Source organism: Hipposideros armiger, unplaced genomic scaffold, assembly GCF_001890085.2.
Source record: "Hipposideros armiger isolate ML-2016 unplaced genomic scaffold, ASM189008v1 scaffold_1109, whole genome shotgun sequence".
Classification (NCBI taxonomy): domain Eukaryota; kingdom Metazoa; phylum Chordata; class Mammalia; order Chiroptera; family Hipposideridae; genus Hipposideros; species Hipposideros armiger.
In genome coordinates this window covers 181,090-198,117 of record NW_017732459.1, presented here as the reverse complement: position 1 = coordinate 198,117, position 17,028 = coordinate 181,090, and the positions used below count along the sequence as shown (strand labels likewise).

Below are 17,028 nucleotides of genomic sequence, written 5' to 3'. Positions count from 1 at the left end.
CCTGACCTTCCAAATCAAAATGTACCTTGAGTTATTGGTGATGATCTCCCTTTAACTCTTCTAATTTCATAGATGAGGTAATGGAAACATTGCAAAGAAGAAGGGTGGGTAAGAAAAGTAATATTAACTAACGACTATGTGCTTGCCAGACACTTCACATGACGCTCAGTAAAAGTGCTGCCTGCGTGAATGAATGGTATCTCTCTGGCAAATAAATGACATTCAATAAATACTTTTAATGGATAAATACACGAATACAGTTTTACCATGTGGAACAGATATTATTGCCTTATCAGAGCTGAGGAAACTGAAATTTAGAGAGGCTATATGACTGACTTCCTGAAGGCAAAACACACACAATACTCCAATATTCAATCTTTTTTTAAAATTTTTTTTATTTTGCTCTTAACTGTTTATGTCCTTGTCTTGTTTCCTGTGTCCTCCGAGTTTTGTTTTTTACCTTTGAAAGAGAGGGATCAGCTAAAATGAGCACTAGATTCACATCGATAGCTGCAAATGCAGTGATAGAAGCCACGCTCCAGCCCCCTCGCCCTTTTCTAGGGATCTTCGAATTTTAATGTCAACTTTCTGGAGACAGTGTCAACCAACTCACAGAAATAGCTCCCTGGGAATTTCACACTGTTCAGGAGAGATTTTATTTTGGTATTTAACGGCATTAAAAAACAATTCCACAGCAGATATTTTCCTGGGGTCTGGAAGCTTGCATAAAAACGACGCATTCATTTATACATTAAACTTCAACAGTGTTTACATTTATCTTAGTCTATATTACGAGGAATAGACGATTAATTTGTGTATTGGCCCCTATTACTATGGATGACTTGTAAGAATCAGTAGAAATTGACTCCTCCTCCGTCTCTTCCCCCACCCCTCGGAACCTTCTATGTTTGCTTCAGAGTAAGGTCTAAAAATGTAGGCGCTTTTGGAAAGGATGTGAAAATTAAAATATGGCTCCGTGATTTTCAACACTAAGACCACAAACAGCGTTAGAGCACAGGAAGTATTTAAAATATATCACCTCCAGAAGTTGGAGGGCTACAAAGTACAAGTCGTCCAGGCCAGTCTGCAGAGACTCTTCGTGATTCCGCCCTGAAAAACCGGGCAGGCGACACGTCGCGACGAATTTCAGCTGCAGAAGAGGAAGAGCATCACCTGCAGTTTGAGGCGTGGGAACCGCTGCCGGAGGGGGCTTCAAAGAAAGAAAGCCAGAGAGGGGGAGCGCCGCGGGGCTCCAGGGCCGCTCAGGTACTAAGTGCGAGGAACGCCAGCGTTCTGCGGAGCCCGGGAGACTCGGCAGGGTAGAGGTGGGCAGACGCTGCACCAGAGGGAACGCAGCTGCTGCAGGAGAGCCCGCTACAGCCCCGCTGCTACTGTCCGGGAGGCGGACCCCGCGGGAGAATCCCTTCCGCGCCGCGGGGCGGGGGCTAGGCGGGGCGCTGACGTCACCACCCCTCCCCCCCAGCTTCTCCAAGAGGGAGGGAGTGGGGGAAAAGGCAGTGATCCGCCGCAGCTCCGGGCCCCAACTCCCAAACTAGGCGGCTCGCTGCTTGGACTTGTCCTGACAAACTTGACTTCTCTTCGGCCCTCTCTCTAGCCCTCGCGCACTCTCGTCTCGCTTCCTTTTGGTGCTCAAGTTTCAACCAGGACGGATGCCTCCGGAGATGCGTCCACCTGGGTTCGGGCAGGGCGGGCGGATCACACTCGCGTTGGGAACACGCTGAAGACCGGAGGAAGGCAAAGTTGGTATTTCAGACACAGCTTTTGACAAATATCCAAATCGCGTGGAGACTACGGAGCTGCCAAGGACTTTAAAGCAGAGCACCGAGGATTCGGCTGGACTGGTGAGTTCTTTGTTTAGTGCAAGCCTTATGTATTTAAGTTTCAACGTAAATGAAATTAGGTGGGGTGTATGGCTCTAAGCTAGTGCAGGGAAGCGTGTGCATCCTACAGGCTCTCCGCTCCGCGAGCAGCACACCACTCTGGCCATGCATGGCTCAGGAATGAAAGATTGGTAAGCACAGATTTTGGGATTCATAAAATACGTGCATAGCTCTGTTCAAAAGAACTTGAAAAGCTATGCTATTTGTGCATTATTTTGAATGTAACTTATTATAGAAATGGTGCCCAGGGAGGGCGCATCAGGGGCCGCGTGATTTGCAGTGGCGCAGCGCCCTCTAGTCCGGACACCTGGCAAGGCGTGCGCTCTCTGCGGAGTTCCTCACAGACCGCGAACTTGGACCTGGCTCCTGGGACGTGGGCGTGAGCTCGGTCGCCAACACCCCAGCCTTCACTTACCACCCACTCCGGCCCATTCCGTATGTAATTTACAAATAGCTTGGGTGGATTGGATGCAGAGGCGGTGCTGGAGGACCGCGTTTTTGTTTTCGGTAACCATCTCCCTAATTTCCAAAAGCCTTTGAGGACAGGGTTAGGGAGGTCGACTATTGAAAGGACAAACGTGGAGCTTGAACTACATTCCTCTTTCACGTGAAGGTAACTCGATGGTAGCAAAAAGGCACTCTATTTTGTTCCGTTTGGGCTAAAGGATCAGTAAAAACGTGGCAGCGCGGGAGTTTGAAATCTCCATCTCTGGCTCTGCTGTTTTGTGGCGACCAAGTGTAACTTCTTACAGACAGGTTTCTCAGGAAGCCTGGAAAATCGGGATTCCCAAGCAGATGTTTTAGCTCGAAGAAGCGTTATTTATTAATAAATAGTAATTTTCTCCGGGAATTATTTTGCGCCATTTAAAAAAATCTTGTGATTTCATGTTATGGGATGGTGTCTTTTTACTTTTTACTACCCTCCCCCCCAAACTGTTGGTGTGTCCTGTGTGATTGTTTTTTGTTGAGTTAGAATTCGGCAAGGGGCGCAAACCTGTTGAGCTTGGAGATAAGGTCACCTACTTTAGAGGTGTGTTCCTTGTATGAATTGACCTGTAACTACAGGAGCACTTTGCGCAGTTATGGCAGTGGCCAAGTGTTTGGATGATAGTGTTTGCTGGGTGTGTGAGTTTGTGTGTTTTCTAAATAATGCGCAGGGAATACACTATGTACTCTTAGTGCAGAGATTCAACAAACTTATTCTACAGGCATTATTTTTCCTTCCTAGCCATAGTCTGCTAGACACCTTTATTTTTTCAATCACCTTCTTTTAAGATAGTTTAAGAGAAGACTGCATTGACTTTGAATCAAGGAAATTCTCTCTTTAACCCTAGATTCCCTCTCCCCCATCTGCCTGGCAGTTCCCTCTGCAACCTCCACCGGTTCCGGGGAAATCAGATCTCTTTGTCCTCACAATGTTAAAATGTTCGAGCCCCACAAACTTTCCGAAGTCATGTCCGCCTTCTTCTCCGGGCTGTTTCCCAACGCCCGGGAGCATTCCAAGCTTCGGCTGCGTCTCAGCTGCACGGAGCCCGCGTCCGGAGCTTTGCTAGCGCTGAGGATGGGCTCACAGCCGAGAACGCCAGACTGCGCGCCCCGGCGTGGGGAGGGAGTTCCCGGAGGGGTCTTCCCTCTCTCTCGCTCTCTCTCTCCCTAGGGAACTTGTAGTTTCGCGTTAGACTGGTTTCACAGTTTGCGGGGTGTGACTGACCGGCTGGGAAAGCGCACGAGGCGGCACAGCTGCCTTTTGTCCCGCGGACGTGGGAGTGCGGGTTGTCTGCGGACGTTGGTGTTCCTAACCAGGGTCGGAGAGGTTGTGGGGTCCAACTAGCTCTGCACTAAAAGGTCGCGGAGGAAGCGCTTTCATTTTCCCGGGATATTAATGTAGATTGAAGAAGGAAGTCGATTCCAATCTAACTGCATTCCTTTTCAGACCTTCCCTTCCCCCCCCGCCCCCTCCACACACACACTGTCTCTCCCAGCTCTTCCATACCCGGAACCGAGGCATTGAAATGCAGATTTAGGAATTCCCTGAAGGTTCTAGAGACGCTAAAGGAAGGCGTGGGAAGCTTTTTCATTTGCCTTAGTAGACTTTTTTTTTTTTAAAAGCTAAACTAATGTTTTCCCTTTGCTAGCAAGAAACATTCCATAGTCTCTGCACAAATCTGGCCATAACCACCGTCGGCACTAGAGCAAGCCCCACACTGTTCCTCGGAGTGTCGCAAGATCACCCTGGGCACTTGCTCGTTTCCTCGCAAGGGGTTGGCTGCGGTAGCCGCAGGGGGATCTCTAACCGGTGGCTGGGCGTTGTTGCCTGGGACCCCGCGGGCTAATAGTCCCGCCGCCAGGGAAAGTCGGATCGAGTTTCGGCGCTGGAGAAACGAGCGCCGGCGCTCGCAAGGCGTGGCCGCGAGCGGAGGGATCTACCTCCAGCCGGCCGGCCGGAGAGCTGGGCTCGCGGGTGGCGAGCGGCTGCCTGTGAGTCGAGCGTGCGGGCGGCGAGGGCTGGTCGGCCACACCATGCGGACCTGTGGACCCAGCGAGACCCCCGGCACACCCAGTCCCCGCTCGGGGGCGCGCTGAGGCGACGAGGTGTGTGGCCCCCGAGAGCGCCACCGCCGCTTGAGGCCAACTTTGCTGTAAGTTTGATAGAAACGAAGTTGGGGCTTGAAGGCGAGTGGGCGAGGGGCTCCGCGCCGCGGTTGCCAGTGCCCGGGAGGCATGCAACTTGCTGCTTCGGGGTGGCGGCTTTTGGGCTCCAAGGGTGCTTTTCCCGGACAGCCCAGCTGCGGATCCTGTTTCTGCCGGAACTCTGGAAGAGGGGATGAAAGAAAGGGCCCGGCTGGAAGGTGGCAGTGCCGTGGCGCCTGCCCACTGGAAAGTTCAGTGCTGGCGGTGGATTCGGCGGCTTGGCAACGAGGCGGGGGCGGGAGGGGGGATGATTCGCGACGTGAACGGAATGGGAATGAGCGAGCAGGGTGCTGCTGCGAGCCAGCTGCAGGCTGCGGCAGCGGCCCCAGACGCACGGGTCTGGTCCTGGAGCCATTGCTGGAAATCAAAGCGGCGCCGCGGCGCGGGGCTACCGGGCGGCCCCGGGGCGAGGACTTCCGCTGCGCCCTGGAGCTGGGAAACTTCCCCAACGCGCTCCACTTTCTTCTCTCCCGTAACACTAGAGTCTGCTAAGGACTTAACTGATCTCGCTGTTTGGTCAATTCTTGCAATTTATGAAATAGTATCCACAGCAGAGGTGAGATGAAAAGAGAGGCCAGTAGTCAAGAGGTGGCATCTTTGAAAAGGAGTCGCAGAGGTCTCCCAGATGTTTTGCGCCCTGGAGTGCTGGTCTGAGGTTTAATTACTAACTGGTTGAATGTAGGTAGCATAGGTGCGATTGATAGCGGGCTAAACCTTGCACAGTGTACTGTTTGTCAGTTTCTATCTTTTCTGAAAAAGACACTTGTGAGATCTATTTTTAAAGAAAAATTCTGGGTCTTCAGTGCTCTTTCTTACTCGTTGTGCCTTCTTCTAGGAAGCTAACTTTCTGTTGTTTCTTAAGACTTTTTGTTCCCACTGATGTGAATTGCAGGGCTTTGAAAACAAGGACGCAATTGTATGCATTAGAAGGTAAACTCATAAATGTTTTCTATGCAAAGTTTTGTGTGTGTGTGGTTTTTTTTTTTTTTCTTCCCCACATGTGTCTGAACTATGGTTTCATTAAGTGGCTTTTGTTAAGCAACTACCTGGTGCCTGGTAGATAAGATTAAAAAAAAAACAACTGGATATTTACAATGACTTACAATAGGAAAAGATTTAAAAGGCAAATTATCTTATTTATCTTTAAAAAAGCAGATTATTAAGGCTTCATATATTTAGAGATAGGTTTCAGTATTTTAATAATATATCTGCATGTGTTAAAACTAGGTAGTGGTGATGTTTTTCCATCTTACTCTTAGAGTTGTGGCAGTTTCCAGTACATCCAGTTATTACAGTTACTCTTGGAAATTTGTTTTTCCAGATATCTGCAATAGGTTAATTCTGTTATTTGGCTTTGGCTTTGTGTTTTAGAAGGACAGCCCTGGTTCCACAATTAGAATTATTCATGTTTCCTTGCTATGTATTTAAGTTTTAAAATGAATGTAAAATACTAAAAACATTACATAATGTTAAAAACAGTTGATATAACTGTTATCCCAAACATGGCATTTAACAAGTTCAGTTTAAAGCTTGATTTGCATAAAGTGTGCATTTGTGTACCCATTTCTTGAAAAAATGAACATCTTAAATGAGCGAAATCCTTTATCACTCAGTAAGATTGTTAGAGGACTTCATAAAATCATTCAGGCCAACTGTATATTTATTTGTATCTTTTAATTAATCACTAGAAGCACCCCCAGTGGTTTCTTATTTAATAGATCATTTAAATCCATGTTATGGACCAGTGCCAAAAGAAGAATCTAAAAATTATGTGCAGACCTAACACTGTTTTCATTCCTTTGATCCATTGCCTTTCTAGCATTTGTGTTTAGACATAGCTCTTCAGCCACCTTTGAACAGTCATTTCTTTGAATGTTATGGGTAAAAGGGATTTTAACTCCCTTATCAAGTTTACCACCACCTGTTTTCCACCCAGGTTTGGCTGATTTTACGTAGAGTCAATAAACTGAATCAAATTAATGCATTATTGTTGCATTAAATGTGTCTCACTGTCCTAAAGGACCTGGTTTAATAGCTGGAAGCTGGAAGGCTAGTTGTGTGTTTAATCTTTATGAGTGGGAAATTGCTCTCTTTTGACCAAATTATATAGATGATGAAGCCAAACTCTTTTTTGACTCACTTAATCATTCAGTTTGCAAGTGTTAGTTTATCCTTAGGCACTGACTGGAAAGGAGTTTTTGAAATGAGTGATGCAGGTAACTCTTTTAACTAGGATCAGAAAGTTGCCATTTTCTCTTATATCTGAGAGGAGCTTTTTATTTCAAAAAATATGTTTAATCTGATGATGAAGAATCTGTACATTTCACATTTTAAAGTTTAAAAAAATTCATTTAAGTCCCAGTTTTAAGTATATTGCCAACATTCTTGCTTAATTCCAAAGTTTATTACATATGTGGAGATAAATCTACAATTAAATGCCTTCTACAAACCACTTAAGAAAATCAGTCATGTTTAATCCTTATCCTTCATGGACAGAGCTTCATAAAAAGCTCTGCAGCCCAGACACTGATCTAGCATCGCCTCTAGCCAATTTGGAAGCATTTTGAGGTGGGTGGTGACCTCTTTCTGAGCTGCTGGAAATTAGAGCCATCTTCAGGGCAGCCATCTGCAGTGTTGTTACTGGCCTGATGGTTGCACCTGGGTTTTCTGTTAATTTTGGAGCAATGGATGTATTATTATCCCATATTGTCCCTCTTTTCCTCTCTCCTCTCTTTCAGGCCTGTCTTCCATTTTCTCTTGTTAGTCCTCATCCATCTGCTCATTCATGAATCCACCAACTGTGGATTGCCTCTGTGCCAAACACTGATTGGGCCAGATGCAGTTGACAGTGTGAACAAATCATGTTTCCTGCCCTCAAGGAGCTTACAGTTCAGTGGGTGAGAAGAACAAATAAGCAGTCAATTGTATCCAGTGTGATAAGAGATCCATCAGGGTCAGGGTAGTTCATCATAGCACTTTTGTTGACTGGGGACCTGGGGTAGGTGGATATTAGGATAGGGTGAGTTCTGAGGAAAGAGTGAGTCAGGAGGAACTCATTCAGGGAGAAGAAATGACATGTGTAAAGCGAGTTGTAGAAACCTTAATTAGTTGTCATGTCTTAATTTAAGGATTAAGGATTAGTTGTGACTTGATTGTGGTGTGATAAATGGTGATAAAAGAGACCTGAGACCTAAACTAAGCATGCCGCATTATCTTTAGGAAAAGGGTTAATTGGTTTATCATCAGTGCTTCTTTAATCCTTCTGTAATCCTGTGTTCATTTGATTATGAGTTGTCTCATTCCTTTGTGTAGGTACAACATAGAAAATCTATGACTAGGGCTTATATTCGCTTGCTTACAAAGACAAGATAATTTTGTGGGGCAGGGGTTAAGAAGAGAAAGAAAGAAAGAAATGTTGAAGAAAAAGGTGAAAATAACTAAACTGTATGCAAGGAGTGAAAGGCAGGAGAAAATAAAATAGTAATGTTTGCATTATCTTTACAAAGGGAAGAGGTGGAGGTGTTAGGAGTTGAGAGTCCCTACCACCAGGTGGTTTCATCAGTTCAAAACACCTGGGTTGTTTCAAGTCTGTGGGAAGTATACTTTTTTGGTTTGAAACAGGAAGCAAGAGTGGGAGATTAAATTAGAAAAGTAGGTAAAAGTCAGATTATCAAAGGTCTTTAATACAAGACTAAGGAAGAGGATACTTAATCATCAGGCTAAGGGGAAACATTGAATATTTGCAAACTAGGGAATAATATTACAAAGAAGTTTTAATGAAATTAATTTGATTGCAGTTTATAGGCTAAATGGTATGGGGACCAGAAAGCAGGACTACCAAAAGGCTATTCAGATGTTGTGCTTGAACAAATAACAAATATAAACTAGGTAGCAGCAGTAGAAATGGAAAGGGAGCAATTTTGAGAAATTGACAAGAAAAAACGTCAAGTCTGGATAACTTGGTAGATATGGAAGTTTGGCAGTTAAGAATAAAAGACCATAGAACTTCTGAATTTTGAGAAAGGGAGGGTGATGGGGAGGGAGAGAGGGAGAGAGGGAGAAGGAATGACTGTGTTATCTGTGGAGCCTATAAAGATTTTAGTCCAATCTCCAGTTTTTCAAATAAAGAAATGGAATCCAACGATTAAGTAATTTCCTTGAATTCACACACACAGTTGATCAGTGACAAAGTCTGGGCTAGATCACAGGTTTATGTCTCCCAGCCCTTTCTATTTTATTTAATTTCTTAGGTTGCATATTTGGGTGATTTGGGAAGAGATGAAATTTCAGTGAAATAGGAAAATCTCTCTTACAGGCATACTTCATTTTATTGAGCTTCACAGATAATAACGTATTTTACAAATTGAAGGTTTGTGGCAACCCTGCATAAAGCAAGTCCATCAGTGCTATTTTTCTAACAGCGTTGGCTCACTTGTCTCTGTCACATTTTGGCAATTCTTGCAATATTTCAGACTTTTTCATTATTACTATACAGTATTGGTTTGTGAGCATAATTTGTTCTGGAAACAAACTACTCGTATTGCAAGACGTGGCTTGTTTACCATGTTCAAATGTATTAGAAATGTCTGCTCATCTTGTGGAACACTTGCAAACCACGTTACTCGCAATCCAAGGTTTTACTGTATTTGTTATAGTGATCTGTGATCAGTTGTCTCTGATGTCTCTACTGTCATTGTTTGGGTTGTCATGAACCATGCCCATATAAGACTGAGAACTTAATGGATAAATGTTTGTGTTCTGACTGCTCCACTGACCACATTCCTCCATCTCTCCCCCTCTTCTCAGGCCTCCCTATTGCCTGAGACACAACAATATTGAAATTAGGCCAATTAGTAACCCTAAAATGGCCTCTGAGTGTTCAAGTGAAAGAAGAGTTTCACTTCTCTCACTTTAAATCTAAAGCTAGAAATGGTTAAGCGTAGTGAGGAAGGCCTGTCAGAAGCTGAGACAAGTGAAAAAGCTATGCCTCTTGCACTAGTTAAGCAAGTTGTGAATGCAAGGGAAAAGTTCTTGAAGGCAATTAAAAGTGCTACTCCAGTGAACGCATGAATGATAAGAAAGCTTTAAAACAGCGTTAGTGCTGACATGGAGAAAGTTTTGGTGTCTGGATAGAAGATCAAACCAGCCACAACATTCCCCTTAAACCAAAGCCTAACCCAGAGCAAGGCCTGAACTCTCTTCAGTTCTTTGAAGGCTGAGAGAGCTAAGGAAGTTGCAGAAGAAAAGTTTGAAGTTATCGCCATAACATAGAAGTACAAGGTGAAGCAGCAAGTGCTGATGTAAAAGTTGCAGCAAGTTATCCAGAAGATTGATCTAGCTAAGATAATTAATGAAGGTGGCTACACTAAACAAGATTCTCAATGTGGACAGAACAACCTTATATTGGAAGAGGATGCCATCAAGGACATTCATAGCTAGAGAGAAGTCAATGCCTGGCTTCAAAGCTTCAAAGGACAGGCTGGCTCTCTTACTGGGGGCTAATGCAGCTGGTGACTTTAAGTCAATGCTTATTTACTGTTCTGACAATCTTAGGGCTCTTAAGGATTATGTTAAATCTACTCTGCCTGTGCTGTATAAATCTACTTTGCCAGGGTGACATTGCACCTATTTACAACATGGTTTACTGAATATTTTAAGCCCACTATTGAGACCTACTGCTTAGAAAAAAGATTCCTTCCAAAATATTAGTGCTCATTGACAGTGCACCTGGCCACCCAAGGGCTCTGATGAAGGTGTACAATGAGATTAATGTTGTTTTCATGCCTGCTAACACAACATCCCTTCTGTCGCCCATAGATCTGGAACTAATTTTGACTTTCAAGTTTTATTATTTAAGAAATATGTTGTATAAGGCTGTAGCTGCCATAGATAGTGATATCTCTGGTGGATCTGGGCAAAGTAAGTTGAAAATCTGTGAAGAATTCCCCATTGTAGATGACATTATGAACATTCAGGGTTCATGGAAGAGGTGAAAATACCAACATTAACGGGAGTTTTGGAGGAAGTTGATTCCAGCCCTCATGAGTGACTTTGAGGGGTTCTGGAATTCAGTGGAGGAAGTGACTGCAGATGTGGTAAAAATAGCGAGATAACTAGAATTAGAAGTGTATCCTGAAAATGTGACTGAATTGCTTCAATCTCATGATAAAACTTGAATGGATGAGGACTTGCTTCTTATGGATGAGCAAAGAGAGTGGTTTCTGAGATGAAATCTATTCCATGTGAACATTCTGTGACGTTTGTTGAGAAGACAACCAAAGGTTTAGAATATTATATAAACTTAGTTGATAAAACAGTGGCAGGGCTTGAGAGGCTTGACTCCAATTTTGAAAGAGTTCTACTGTGGATAAAATGGTATCAAACAGCATCACATGCTACAGAAAAATCATTTGTGAAAGGAAGAGTCAGTCAATGTGGCACAGTTGATTGTTGTTTTATTTTAAGAAATTGCCACAGCCACCCCAGCCACCACCTTGATCAGTCAACAGCCATCAACATTGAGGCAAGACCCTGCACCAGCAAAAAGATTATGATTCCCTGAAGGCTTAGATGATGGTTAGCATTTTTTAGCAGTCGAGTATTTTTTAATTAAGGTATGTGCATTGTTTATTTAGACAATGTTATTACACACCCAGTGGACTGTAAACATACCGTGTAAACATAACTTTTATGTGCACTGGGAAACCAAAAAGTTCATGTGACTCGCTTTATTGCGATTCTCACTTTATTGTGGTGCTCTGGAAGCAGACACACAGTATCTCCTAGGTATGCCTGTATTTTGCAGTGGGGATTGGTTGAAAAGGCTGTATAACTTAGGTCTGATGGTATCTCAGGAGGAGTGTGCCATGGCACTCGAGGGAGTTTAGGAGTGGAATGCAGGATTCTGTAGTGATTCTTCATGATTAAGGCATAGCGATGAGATCTTTAAGGGTGATAATGTGCATGTATACGAAGAGTTGGAAGACAGAAGTTTGTAATGCCAAACTTTAAGGTGAAAGAGTCAGTGTAGAGTGTAAATGAGTATTGAAGGGAATAAGGAAAATTGTGTCACTCATTCGTTATATGTTATGGATTGCCTCATTGTTTTAGGCGAGTCTGTGACAATATAAAGGACACAAGGGCAGGGGAGAGGGATGAATAGTGTCAAATGTGACATTAACACTTTGTAAGCGGGCATTTTTCTCTATTCCTGAGTTAACTCGTCTCCCGCGCTTTGGTATAAAAAGCGCTATGACGAGTTTACTCGTTTCCCGCAAACAATGTGTTAAGTCCAGGAAGATGAGTCCTGAGAAAAAGGTCATTGGATTTGACATTAGCTTATGGTGCCAGAAGAAACTACCGTATTTGCCGGCGTATAAGACGATTTTTTGGCCCTGAAAAATATGCCTCCAAGTGGGGGGTCGTCTTATACGCCAGGTACACTTCAGATAGACTGCCCATAGTGCTTGCCCCATGCCATAGTGGCCTCCCGATGCCCGCCCACTTCATTCCACATACCGTTCAGGCATCAGCAGCGCTGCTGGGTGTATGCTCGGCTGTTATGCGATTTTGCTGTTATGCGATTTTACCACACTCGCAAAATCGCACACAGCCGACCATACACCCAGTATGATAGCGCAAAATCGCGAATCGCGATTTATGTATATGTTTGATTACATACAGCCTTGTGACAGTTTTCCTGCATGTCATAAGCATTTGAATATAAATATAAATGTTGAAATCAAATCTGATATTGTTTTACCTTTTATTTGGTGTGTGGAAGGTGTGCGGAAGAGGGGGTAGTCTTATACGGCGAGTATATAACAAACTCTGTATTTTGAGTGGAAATGTTAGGGGGTCGTCTTATACGCCCAGTCGTCTTATACGCCGGCAAATACGGTATTTCTGTCCCCAGGGTGGAGCTGAGGGTGTGCAGAGCAGCTGAGGGCCCAAATCATGATTTTAGAGGTGAGGGAATTCGAAGGAAGTCAGGGTAGCACTGAGAAACTATTTTGGGGGAACTTTTTGCCTATAAGAAAGAGAGAAATAGGGTGTTAGTTGGAGGAAGCGAAGGTTTGAAGGAAGTTTATTTTCAAATAGGGATGAATGTCTGTGTACTTATAGACTCTGCACAAGGTGGCTGTAATGAGAAGATCATTTGAGTGTGATAGTTGAGTGGGAGAGAGAATTTAGGGAAGAGCTGCAGAAGAGGCAGAATTTTATGGTATCAAGGGTGTCTTTATTTGTAGGAAGGATGGGTCCCATCTCTTGAGATGTGGAAAGAAGAGGGAGTAGGGGAAGAGAACCTTCGAGGGAGAGGACGAGGAGAGACTGTCTACCTGATGACTCCCATTTTCTTAATTATACACGGCACATTCACGTTCCTCATCCATTGTTTAGTGAAATGCCTGTATGTGTACCTAAATACGCAGTAGCATCGTAATTTGACCTGCAATAAAACCTTACTAATTTTGCGAGTGGAAGAAGTGGCCAATGTTACTTTCTGGCTACCCTGCCAAAACATCATTTGAATGATTTCTATTTGCAGAGAAAAATACATTAGGTGAGATGATCTTAAATCATGAGAGGTAAACAGTCTGTTTATTGAACTTCTCTGTGAGAGGAGGTTGCCCTGGAGGGTGGTTGAGGAGAAAGGTTGTTGAAGGATGAGTAATAGATAGTGGTCATGTTTCTGTGTGAGAAGAGAGGGAAGGAAATAGCGCAGGGATGCCTGGCCCAGCCAGAAATGTACACACAGCCCTTGTTGGCCTGTCTCTTCTCTTATGTTGCAAAAGCACAGGACAGCTTAGAAACAGTTATCTTTGTAATGCCCACAGACGTGCTTTATGCACTCATGTAGTAGGTAAATTACATACAGAGTTACCAGAAGTAGTAAATGATATATACTAAGCCTAAGGCTGCTGTTCAATTCTAGGTTCATAGCTGGGCCTGCACTCAGTTTTATTTAAAAACATATTAAGATGGCTTAAAAAGATTTAGTATGTACCCAGAAAATAAAGATCTACCCATTAATTTTTCAGTGTAAGTACTTACAAGGTCTGACAATTAAGCTCATGAACTCATCCTAGAAAAAATGCTACACAGCTCATTGCTGAATATCATTACCATCGCGTTCCAAGTACTCCCCTTGGGAAGCTATGCACCAACGCCAATGCCTAGTCCACCTTTCAAAGCAACTTTGGAACTCTTTTTCTGGAATGGCCATCCAGAGTTGTCAACCTATTACCCTTGATGTTATGAATGCCATTAAAATGTCTTCCTTTTAATATTTCCTTTATCTTTGGGTAAAGAAAGAAGTCATTGGGGGACAGATCAGGTGAGTAGGGAGGGTGTTCCAATAGTTATTTGATTACTGGCTAAAAACTCCCTCACAGACTGTGCCATTGTGAGCTGGTGCATTGTCGTGATGCAAGAGCTATGAATTGTTGGCAAAAAGTTCTGGTCGTTTTCGTCTAACTTCTTCATGCAGCCTTTTCAGCACTTCCAAATAGTAAACTTGGTTAACTCTCCAGTTGGTACAAATTCATAATGAATAACCCCTCTGATATCAAAAAGGTTAGCAACGTCGTTTTGGCTCTTCATTTGGACTGGCAGAACTTTTTTGGTCATGGAGAACTGGCTGACTTCCATTGTGCACTTTGACACTTTGTTTCAGGGTTGTATTGTTACACCCATGTTTCATCACCAGTAATAACACGGCCCAAAACGTTGTCTTGCCTCTCCAGAAGGTCTTGGCAAACTTTGACTCTCCTTTGATTTTGTTCATCGGTGAGCTCCTTTGGGACCATTTTTGCACACACCTTTCTCATGCCAAGATTTTCAGTTAAGATTTTCCTATTTATTTCTCTATTGATGTTTAATTGGTCTGCTATGCTTCTCACAGTCAGCAGACGATTCCTATGCACAATTCTACAAATTTTTGCATTGTTTTCATCAGGTCTGCTCGTTACTGGCCACCCTGACCTCTCTTTTATCAGTGACACATTCTTTCCCCTCAGAAAAACGTTTAATCCATTTGTACACTGCCGTTTTCTTCATGTCATTATCTCCATAAAATTGGACTAACATGTCCCTGATTTCACTTCCATTCTTGCCAAGTTTAACAAGAAATTTAATGTTTGTTCGTTGCTCTAATTCAAACTCAGACATTCTCACAATGACACACAAAAACACGCAATAACAATAATGAACGCCACTCAGCAAGACACTGCCACACGTCGACACGAGCACACCTGTGAGTCACTGATATACCAAGGTTATGACACCTTACTGAGCTGTTTGAACAGTGCTGCCAATATAAGCACATGGTGGCAAGTTCACGAACGTAATTGTCAGATCTCATACACTGAAGTACTGTCTATGACTATTATAATGTAATTAGAAAACTGCATTCTTCTTTTTTATCTGGAAGCTGTGAATTGATTGTAGCTGAGTAACAAACAGGCTTTCTTAGTAAGATGCAATACTTTTATTTGACTCCCATGAAGTGCTTTTAGAGATCATTAAACATTTATATAACACACAATATTTTAAAAAAACAATCATTTAATTTCATATTTTGTTTTTTTCGACTTCATGTCATTTTTCTTTGAAAATGTTATCTTCCTTGCAGTTTAGACATCTTTTAAAAATACTCTGAAAATGTGACACTATTCAGACCAAACACTGAATTCTAAATTTCAATAGTAAGTTAAATCCTAGTGATTCTCTCATGATGTTGGTACAAAATGGCAGTCTGCAGGAGAGAATAATGAGGGAAAACGTGAAGTTCTTGGATATTGTTTTGTATTTTTATCATCATATGTGGAACAGGAAGTTTAATATTGTTTCCCAGTTGCAGAGAGGACTAGAATAACTAATGCTGTGTGTAAGAATTGTGACTTCTGCATAATAAATATACAACATTGAATAGAATTTATGCATTGCGCAATGCCATGTCCCACCTACTGTCCTGTCTCTAAGCATATGAAACACTTCTGGATCTTCAGCTTTAGATCCAAATATTTGAATTTATGTGGTCATGTTCTCAGCACAGGGGCCGTATTTTGTTTTGTGAAGAATGTGCAATCACGGTAATTGACTGCGGAACACTTTACATGAAGGTCTTCCTAATGAAGAAATGTGAGCATATTAATATCTGAGTCCTACTAGAAAAAAATATTTTTCTTTTATTTATGGATTTTTACAGATCTTTGCTAAAGATATTTAAGCTTGGACCTGAGGCCGTTTTTCCCAAAGGCTGAACTTAGTAAATATTCTTTGTTTTCACTTTGGCGAAATCCTAAATTACTGTGAGTTTAAGTAGTGTGATCGCCTTCTAAATATCAAAGTGTAGCCTTTGGCTACAATGGCTTTGGGAGCTTAATTTTCATAAGTGTGAATTCTAGGTAATAATGTACTTTTTAGATGAAATGGTTTTTTCCCTTCTTCAGCTTCATTGTTTGTTTTGCATAGAGCGACAGCCATAGTTTTATTCATTATTTATTTATTTATTTTTGATCATGGCATTTTATAGTGAAACCTGAGTTCACAGTTCTTGGATACATTACTGTAAGGTTAACACTATCTCCTAAAAATGGACTTTTTTTCTGATCAAAAGAACTGCATTTAATAATTTATTCTAATTACTATGGCATTGTTTTAGCGTACTTTGCACAGTACATTTAGAGTTTTTAAAGGCCTCAGTTTGAATGTGGTACAGAAAGTTTATTCCAGCTGTGATGTGTCCCATGAGAACTGTGGTGGGTGAGTTGTGAAAGGTGACGGAGGTGTTTGGGAATCCACTTGTGAGAGGTAAGTGGGTGGTAGCAGGGGCTGTGATCGGACTGAATGAGTGAGAGAACAGCTGCAATAACTTGACATGCTGGGTGTTTTCCTGGTGACCTGGGCGGGGGTGCGGTAGAAGGGGTGTCCAGGGACTTTTAGTGGTAGTGGTGGGAACAGCATGGCACCAGCCAGTATTTATGGGTCATTTATTTTCAAGGTCTAGCATTAGGCTTCAAATGTCAAAACGATGGATTTACTTATGTCTCCATGACACCACTGTTCTTTGCTTCTCCTACCTCAGCAACTGCTTTTTCGCCTTTGTTGATTCCTCTTCTCTGCTGTCCTCTAAATCTTGGGTAGCAACTCTGGACTCTGTCTTTGGTCGTTTTTCTTCTCTATCAGTACTCTCTCCATTGGTGATCTCAGTTTTGTGTTTTTAAATACCATCTTTTATATTCTGACCACTCTCAAATTTATATTGCTAGGCTGGACATCTCCCACACATGTAACTGCCCACTTAATCTTTACAACAGGCATTTCCATCTTAAGTTGTCCAAAACTGAACTCCTCATCTCACTCCCTAAAACCTGTCCCTCCCTCATTCTTCTGTCTCTCAGTGCCTGACAGCTCGGTTCTTCGTGCTCAGCGC

The 17,028-nt window shown here is 42.8% G+C and overlaps 1 protein-coding gene across 11 annotated transcripts in view; it reads left to right on the top strand.

The window, feature by feature from the left end:
- Nucleotides 1-827: 827 nt before the first annotated feature.
- Nucleotides 828-17,028, top strand: part of FAT1 (FAT atypical cadherin 1) — a 154,942-nt gene continuing 138,741 nt past the window's right edge. For 4 of the 11 annotated variants that reach the window (XM_019632250.1, XM_019632249.1, XM_019632246.1 and 1 more), the window contains exon 1: nt 1,493-1,862. The gene's annotated coding sequence lies outside the window, so the exon portion shown is untranslated. Of the gene's footprint in view, nt 1,267-1,489; nt 1,863-4,261; nt 4,541-17,028 lie in introns of those variants that run through there. The other 7 variants (XR_002122726.1, XR_002122725.1, XR_002122724.1 and 4 more) reach the window with 4 other exon arrangements.